General features: G+C 46.3%; 1 long non-coding RNA gene across 1 annotated transcript; it reads left to right on the top strand.

The window, feature by feature from the left end:
• Positions 1-1,173: 1,173 nt before the first annotated feature.
• Positions 1,174-5,378, top strand: LOC115247945 (uncharacterized). Its single transcript, XR_003886998.1, has 3 exons — positions 1,174-1,988; positions 3,595-3,793; positions 4,967-5,378. It is a non-coding gene; the product is annotated as an uncharacterized lncRNA (long non-coding RNA).
• Positions 5,379-8,553: the final 3,175 nt, after the last annotated feature.

Below are 8,553 nucleotides of genomic sequence, written 5' to 3'. Positions count from 1 at the left end.
GGGGGGGGGGGGGGGTTCTCTCGTGCAGCAACACTCAACGTAAGCTACATGTTTATTGGATTGACGTTGAAATAACACATTTCTTGCGGAGAAATGGCTGCTAATACATCAGAGGAGCAGTTTATTGGCAACATAGCCGAGTCAATTTCAACCCACTTCCATATAAAATATCATTTTTACAGTTTACTTCTTTTCAAAGTTCTGCTCTGATGTGATGTTTATGACAGACACTGACTGCTAAACAGCTCAGACTGCTTCTTTTTTTTTTTTGTTACTTCCTGAAGCTGATAAAGTATAAAACAATAATGAATCTTCGTGTTTTATTCGGCGGGATAATCAGGGGTCATTCCCACAGATGTTTTCCATATTATTTCTGGGACTGTGTATCCATTTCTTAAATAAAAACCCAAAGATTATATAAATACATCTGCAACTAGTTAGCATTTCCAATTTATCAGGAAAGAAAGTACATAAAAAGAGACAACTTGGAAGGAGTCCCTGATTCTTTTGGGAAACTGTGCTTCACATTTAAAATGCAGAATAGAGTGTTGTAATATTTTTGTTGCCGAGGAGCCGCGTTGGATATTTTCTGCCCCACAGTGGGGCTGCACTTTATTGGGTTAGCTTCAACTTCGCTGTCGGCTCACTGGGAACATTTAAAGTACGATCGGCATGGTGTCAAATGTTTCATTTAAAAGGCTTTAATTCGGAGCTAATTCACTTACACTTGGCATAATCACTCACACGTAGATGCTCCGGCGCGCACGTGAAAACGCACGTGAAAATGTGGAGAGAGTTCTGAAGCTAACAGAACCAATGTCATGCTGCGGGTCGCACTGAAAAGGCGAGAGCGGCCAGCCAGGCCTCGGCGCTCGAGGAAATGTTTTATTATTGCTAAAAAAGATGGTTTGAACCCATTAAGGCAGGGGCTCCGATTTCATCCGAGTGTTTGGTTTAGCAGTTAAGGGAGACACGCACATCCTCCTCCAAACCACCCAGAAACACACAATCACAAAAGCAAAACACAACTTGCATGTTTCATTCTGTGATTAGCTTTTTTTTTTAAAAAAAGTTTAGCTAACAGCAGCTTCTCTGTAGGTCTATGTGGTTCTGCATGTGTGTGTGTGTGTGTGTGTGTGTGTGTGTGTTTGGGTGGGTGTGTGTGGGTGGTTGGGTGTGTACACTGAAATGCTTCACAGCCACTAAAGGCAAAAAAAAGCCAATATTATGCAGAAAATTGAGATTGCTTTTGGCATTTATAGGCGATTATCTTATTTCTTTAGTCCAACTTTATGGAGTCAACAGAGTTTTATTTGTATTGATATTTGCATGTTTGCGTGTGTGTGTGTGTGTGTGTGTGTGTGTGTGTGTGGTAGTAGTTGAGTTGTATTCATGGTGATCCAATTTTCTGGCATTCTGGCTGTTGGGAGATTTAATAAGAAGCTCAGACTGTCGTTTGCTCCTCATTTGTTTGCAGGAGGATGCTCACAGTCAGCAGAGGAAAGATGATGGGAGATGAATTCAGAGAACAGGGCGGCTCCTCTTCTGACGGTCTGGAGGAAAAACTAAAACAATAGAACACAAAAGGCTCCTGACACTCACAATCTCAACTGAAAAACATCATTCAAATACATTTTTGGCTAAGAATCAGCCATCTACCTGGTAGATCCTCCCCCCCCCCCCCCAGAATACGGAGGTGATCCTCCCTCTTCACCATTGTTATTCTGTTTACGTTCTCCGCAGCAGCGGTTCCGCGGGAGGTTCTCACCTCCGTGTTCCACAATGGCTCCAGTGTCAAGGTTCCATCTTCTCAGCTGCGAAAGTGCTGCTGCTCGCTGTGACCAAACAACTCGGTCTGTGTTTCATCTGACCTTGGCTGAAGCCGAGGCGCCGCATACCGAGCAGGAGCTTCCTTCTCGGACAGCAGCACCATGAAAAAAAGCCGCTCTGGATTGATGGTTCTGGCGCCCACGCTTCAGATCCAGCTGGTAAATCACTGCCGACTGTTTGTTTTTCGCTAATCTTTTGTCGAGTCTTGACAATCCTGATGTTCCCGCGTGTTCTTCCCGCCTGTCGCACAGAAGCAACCTTGACAGGCACTTTGTGTGACGGAGCGCGGCGGCTGTCATCAGTCATAATCCATCAAAACCTTTCTGATCACCCCAGCTTCTGAAGGAATGTTTCCAGGTTTCACGGCGGCTTTTATGACAAGCTAGCTCATTACATCACGGAAGAGCGAGCTCAGTGAGGAGTAAATTAATCAGAGCTCCTGAGACAAACTTGATCTTCCTCTCCTGTTGTCAGGTTGCAGAGAAACCAGCAAAAAAACAACAACCAAAAAACCACCAATTTAATTTTCTGGTTAAAATCATGGGCGTTATTCGCTCACTGGCCACTAGGGGCGACATTTCCTGTTCCTGTTTCGCTCATTCACCCAATATTAAATATTGAAACCTGATCGGGTGCTGACAGGCTTCACTCAAATGACCTCTCATGTCATGTTTTCATGCTAATGCCCTTCTATTAATAAAAAACATACACCATCCCGGATACGTCGATAGTGCACATAGTGTTACAGATTTGGGAGTGACTCTGGGTTTGATGTCGTGCGCATGGACTCCTGCAGACCACAGGGGCCCGGAATCGAAGTAACGAACCTCTGATCTCTGAAGCGGCCGCTCTATCTCCGCCCTGGCAGCCCCCGTGGATGCCTGGATGGATGAAGAGTCAGGAAACATAATCCATCGACCTCACGCTTTTACTGGCACACAGGAATATTCCCGCCTTGTGGATGGGTCCTCTCGACCTTCACCCTTCTGTAGGCGGCGGTGAATGACGGAACGCTCCACCCTGAGCAGAAAACACTGCGGCGTTATCAATAGGTTGGTGTGAAAGCATCCGCTCCTTTCATACACAAAAGCAAACATTTGGAGGGTGATGAGGGAGAAAGGGGGAAAAAAACGCTCGACTATAATAAATCTGTGATACAAGGGCTTGAAACTGCTGCAGAACGCAGAGAACGTGAATGGAATGTATAAAATGAATGAAAGAGAACCAGACCTTTGGTTTTTAAATCCCACTGAAATGGAGGCATGTGCCCGCGTCCTCCAAATCGGAATCAAAAATGCAATTTGAATGCCAGCAAATCGAATTCAACCCTCCACGAAGGTCCAGGTCGTCCCACAGATCAAACAGAAAGGTTTTTTTCTGTTAGCCTGCTAAAGATAAACCAGCCAGAGAGGCCTCTGTTCTCCGTAGTAACCAGCAGTGGGAGCGGACTTCCCACCACGAAGACTTGCTGCTGAGCACGATGATTTCAAGGACGTTTTCGTATCCTTCTCCGCTATCACTCCTGTCTCTAACAGATGGCGCAAATAGAGATTTACCATGTCTTTTAAGACCGGATCTCCGCCCTCAGATGCCTATCCAAATATTCCACAGTGAAAATCAGCTAAATCCGTGCAAATGTGAATGGATGTTCACCTTTATGAGCGAGGCCTTAAGAAAAAAAAATCCTTTCCTTCGCATTCATCGCTGTAAAATGCAAAGTGGAGCAGCTAAACTAACTGAATAACCTTTGTCTGACTTCCACAGTCGACTCTCACACCGCCAGGTCGCACAAAGATCCGGTGGGGGGGGTTTAACACGCAGAACCGAGACCCGCTGTCCCACTGCAGGAGCCGCTGTGAGTAAACGCCATGTGGAGCATGACCGCTGACATGCACGGGGCTTCGCTTACATGCACGGCGCCAACGGCACCGCCACCACGGAGGTCTGAGCGGGCTTGCTCTTGGTAAATATGCCAGACGTGAATCCATAACGTAGGACATCTGTTTAAGCTATTCAGGCAGGCAGCACAAGGCTTTCTCATGTAAAAAGTAACGAGCGCAATTCTATAATTTAATTAAGTCGACGCACTCTTCTGTAGCAGAAGCTGATTCTGTTTTATTAAAAGGGATTTTTTTTTTTGACACTCTAAACACTTCAATTAGAAAAAAAATAAAGAGCCACAAAGCAAAATGTGAATAACGTGAAAAATAAATGATTTTATGATTCCATTCATGTGCTTTGTTTGGACCTTTTTAAGAGAATTTTCAGTGAAAAAAAGAGGAAATAAGCCAAACACTGCGACGTATCTTAACATACAGATGCCTTTAAAAAAAACAAAAAACAAAGATTGACCCAAAATATCGCGCAAATCTATTTTCATTACTTCGTAAGAGCTGCGAATCTACTGAATTAAAAGGCTAAAATGATATTTAACATCACAAAAACACAAGCTGTTGTCTTCTCACGTCCACGTCGCTTTAAAACCCGAGCAGAAGGGGGGGGGGGGGGCTGTGCTTGCTCTTCCCTCCATTTCTTCGAGCGGCGTTGCTTGTTTTCCCAGGTGACCTTTCAGGGGGCAGCCATCATTTAATGCACCGCTAAAAGGCTGCAGCTGGAAAAGTGAGCATGGACATTTTTTAACAACCTCACAAAGCCCCTAAAGCCCAAACCCGGAGCTGTCTCTGACCACCTCACGCAAAAGAGGAAGCCAGCCCCCCCCCCCCGAACCCCCGACTCCAAATGCTGCGTGTCAATCTCACAACCCCTCCACATGTGATGACGCTCAGCTCGCTTTTGGTTTTTCCAGGACTCCTCCGATCTCTCGGTGATCCTGAGAACACATTCTGATCGCAGCTGAAGACATGATTGATTCGAATCATGCGTGAGATCCAGCGGAGGCCATAATGGCATCCAGGAGAAACAGGAGGGGGGCCTGCGGGGTAATTTATTTCTGGGAGGGGAACGGTGTGTGCCCCCCCCCGGGTGTCTGTTTAAGATGTTTCAGTAGATCCTGATGGAGAAATCATCATTGAAGTTGAGTTAATTGAATCATCAATAGCAGAGCTGCGTCTGGATGTCGAAGGAACTTCATCGCTTCTCATTACTGTCCTCTAAACATCATATGTTCGATCCCCAGGGTCACAGAGGAACCTTACAACCTAGACACGCATGCACGAGGGAAAGGATCACTGTCTCAACGGCATCCGTGGAGCGCCCTGGGCCTCATGGAGGTAGGAGTTTGGCATTAATTGATGCCTACGGGAACGTTTGTCCGTGTAATTTCTCGCCAAAGGGATGCGTTGGAGCAGCCAAGACCTGCAGAGGAGCGCGCTCTCTGACAAGTAATTCAGGTCTTTAACAAGACGGAGCTGATTCCAGCGGAGAACAACGGGGTCCCTTTACGGCCGGTGATTGTGCGGTTGCTGCAACTCGGAAACATTCTGAGGAAAAATCAGCGGTTGAGCTGAGGTCGTTACGAAGAGAGGGGAATATTTTTAGAGTCCCTTTCAAACGGAGAGAAAGTTAAAATACCGACAAATGCTTCACCAAAACGCTCGACAATTACAACAATAAATCTGAGGTGCTAATGTTAGCTCGCTTTCTGGGGTTTTTCATCTTAAAACTCAACAGTGGTTTTCTGATAGAATTGTAATAACTAAATTATTTAAACGAATTAATCAATAGCTTAATGTAGTTTAGCTAAATCTGGAGAACAAAGTGTAAAATCAGGGGAAACACAAAAACAACCAGCCAGTAATTCAATTATTTAATTGTATATTTTACACAATGACAACCTTTAATAAAATAACACAATGATATTTCAGATTGAAGCAGATACAAATTGCTCAGAAAAAATACAACATAATTAAGTATTTAATTAATTAAGTATTTACAAAATGTAAAAACATTTCAACAACCTCATATTAAATTATACACATGGCTTTTTGGGTTTTTTTGGAAAAAACAACAACAACAGAGCTCATGTATTTACATAAACACAATGTAGAGAATTTAGAATGAATCCATTTCAACGATGTGATGGTGGAAGGTTACCGGAGTCCGACCGACCCAAAATGGACAAGTTTTGCCTCCCAAATTTCAGTGTCACTTTTCAGATTTAGTGCTCTGTTTGACCGTTTGACATTTATGCACACCCACGTCAGCACTCTGGAGCAGACATCTGCATACACACACACACACACACACACACACACACACACACACTTGGACTTTGAAGTCTTGCGACCGTCATGTCCATCTTTTCATACTCTGTCCAGACAGGAGAAAAACCTTGGCCATCATCTCTCCTCTCTGAACCTGTCCATCACTGTCACTCTGGATCAGTGGTGCAGAACTCATCCTTCCTCTCCCGCTGGTCCCTGCTGGACCGGACCCTCTCGGCCCGGGTCCTCATATCACTGTCAAGGCTCCCAGCTGACAGCCTGCTGCTGCAGCTGATTCCAGTTTGTCGGCCTTGCTATGAGCCCGTGCCAGCGATCCGAGCGGCGGCGGTGGGTGGCTGCTCTGCTCGGGGGGGAGCGACGATGGCCGGCCGTGGCGATGTTGCTCACGCCTGCGTCTGAACGCAGCAAGGGCGCTGTCAAATGTGCGCAACGGTGGCGACGTGTCGGAAGAGCAATCCAAGATTTGGACGTGAGAATGCTGGAGTCCAGCGGTTCACATGATGGGAGTGGAACGTGCATGCGAGCGCCTTGACTCCTCAACCAGACCGGATGTCTCACCAGCTCTGAGTCTGTGACTGAGCAAAAGGCCTCTTCGTCCCTCCCTCCCTCCATCTCTCTCCCTTCCTCTCTCGCTGCACCACATGTGTGAATTCTATCGTGATGGCTGTGGTTTCCCGAGAATTCTGGGACTTTCAAACAAACCACAACAGGCAGTAAAGCCAGATTCTCAGCCTCCCACAGAGCCGGGGACAGTCGGCAGAGAAGTGAGAGTGGGGATTGGAATTTAATTACAACCTTAAAGCCCTCAGAGTCCAATATGAGAGAGGGGGATGAGAGGTAAATCTGCAGGGGTGCCTTTGTTTGTGTGGTGGCTACAACAAGAAAATCATTCAAAACCTACTGCGGCGACACTTGACGCTGAAAAACGGCGGTTTTAAGTTTGACGGATGAACAACCGGCCTCTCAAGGAATGACAGTCGTTCACTCGCTCGGTTTTTCTTTAATTAAAGTGCCCGCCCCTGTTCCTGTTATGGAAACCCACATTTTAATAACAGATTGGATGTAACAAGGGCAAACATAGAATTGACTAGACACCCTAATGGTAGTCTATAAAATACAGAAAACAAAAAAAGATTCCAACTGTTTCCACATTAAGGATACTGGGGAGCTCCCTGTTTAACTTCTGAGATGGATTTCTAAAGGAATTCTCTTCGAATCCGTCACTATGACACCTCAGATTCATGGCTAAAACCTTTTTCCACATTGTTGACCATAAACGCAATCCCCCCGTGTCTAAGAGGGGGAAAAAAAATGGATGCACTGTTACAAGGGAACCAGTGGCCCTTTGATTGGATTCAAAGCTGCTTTGGCCAGAACATCAAGGGAATATTTCTGGGCTGCAGATTGGCCAGACTGGCGGCACAGCACAGAATCTGCGGAGTGAGTTAGAAGTCACAGACCTGCTCCCAGTCCATTGTGCTCCAGCCGGGGTGGGGCACCGTGGATGAAAACCAGATTGGGCGCTCCAGATACTGTTCCACAGGCGGCGTGAAGAATAAAGCAGAGAAAGAGTGAAAAGATCAGGCCCATAAGGCGCTGCGAGAGGCTGACAGGGGGGCGGGGCACCCTCTAGTGCAGAAATCCAGATGTAGGTCACTGCCAAAAAAATTCCAAAATCCCAATGTTATGGCCAACTGGGAGGCTGCAAAACCTTCTCCGTGTAAATAACGTCAGCGAATCACCCCGTAGAATCCTTTCCATGAAGAATCTGGAGATGTTTAAGCTCAGACAGCCATGAGAACACAAACCGCATGTCTTCTTAGGTTAGGGCTTCTTAAATCACCTCAGCCCGGCTAAAACAAAATATCAGGGTTCGGTTTGACAGGGACACACCAGGCGCTTGGACACGCGGGGATGACATTCTGCAGAGTTTAAACAGGGAAGATGTATCGGCATCGACTTCATGCTAATACGGTTTGCTTTTTTCAATCCGAAGTGGTTTGTCCAATAAACTGTTGCAGACCGTCGCCGTCGACTGATTGGTCGGCCGTATTCGGCTGGAACCAGGCGCTGAACTGGCTGGAACCCTTCCACGCGTGGATGGATGGGCTCAATCCTCAGCATTTTGAACTAAGGGGATGAGTCTGGCAGGCGAACACAAGCACGCGAGGCTACGTGCTACAAGCTCTGCGGCGAAGCAAGCAAAAATGGCGAAGTCTTCCCCACAAAGACGTCAGATGAGAAGCCGCCTGCAAAATATTAACACTAATAAAACTGGAGACGGTCTCGGTTGGGCTGAATCCAGTGCCAGTCCCAGCTGTTTGCTATTTATTTGCGCATTTGTAGCAATTGTCACGTTCCTCTTATTACAGCTAATGCCTTATAGTATTACTTTATATCCATTTTCCAATACATACAGTATTCATTCCACAGGAGCCGGGAGGTGTTGCCCAACAGATGTTTCGGCATCCGTCCACCCACAGGGACATTTTGATATTGAAGCGTACATGTTCCTCTTGAAATGTTGCGTCCCCCCCCC

The sequence above is a fragment of the Takifugu rubripes genome, chromosome 22 (assembly GCF_901000725.2).
Source record: "Takifugu rubripes chromosome 22, fTakRub1.2, whole genome shotgun sequence".
Taxonomy (NCBI): Eukaryota; Metazoa; Chordata; class Actinopteri; order Tetraodontiformes; family Tetraodontidae; genus Takifugu; species Takifugu rubripes.
Note: the sequence above shows the minus strand (reverse complement) of the source record. Positions and strands in the feature narration are given on the sequence as shown.